The sequence below is a fragment of the Cyclopterus lumpus genome, chromosome 4 (assembly GCF_009769545.1).
Source record: "Cyclopterus lumpus isolate fCycLum1 chromosome 4, fCycLum1.pri, whole genome shotgun sequence".
Lineage (NCBI taxonomy): Eukaryota > Metazoa > Chordata > Actinopteri > Perciformes > Cyclopteridae > Cyclopterus > Cyclopterus lumpus.
The window spans coordinates 4,426,497-4,427,035 of record NC_046969.1 but is presented as its reverse complement, the minus strand read 5'-3'; positions in this window follow the sequence as shown (position 1 = coordinate 4,427,035).

Sequence of the window (539 nt, the reverse complement as noted above, 5' to 3'; positions counted from 1 at the left end):
CCTGGGCTCTGGCTGGACCCCGTCGGGTCGATTGCAATTGATGACAGAAGGGTTGGCTCGAACCAAACGACATTAAGGTATCAGGTCCTTCAGAGCTATTGTGAGACTTCTTGATAGGAGGAGCAGTGGTGTGTCTCTATCAAACAGAGAGAGTTCAATTGATATCCTGGGAGGTAGAGCACTAGCAGTGGCGGGTCTGACCTCAGGGCCTGTGCTGATTGCAGGGTAATGTTCAACTTGTAGGGAGGATCAGGGGTTATCTTGTCAGGATGCTTCTGCCTGTGCCTGCCCGCTCCCTAACATCAGTTGCCAGTTGTAATTGGCCATGACTGAAGAAGCATGTCGTGTTTGGCAGTCGGCTTGCATCTCTAAGTCAATCATCCACTTTGCTCCATAAAACACAGGCATTGCTTTTGGTTCCGAAGTTGCATGTTAAGTCGCGGCTTACAAGCAAAAACTGCAAATCGCTCTGACTTTGATAGAAGGTGAGGTCATGCAGATTTGTGTGACCTCTTCCCCGATCCCATTTCCTCTACATT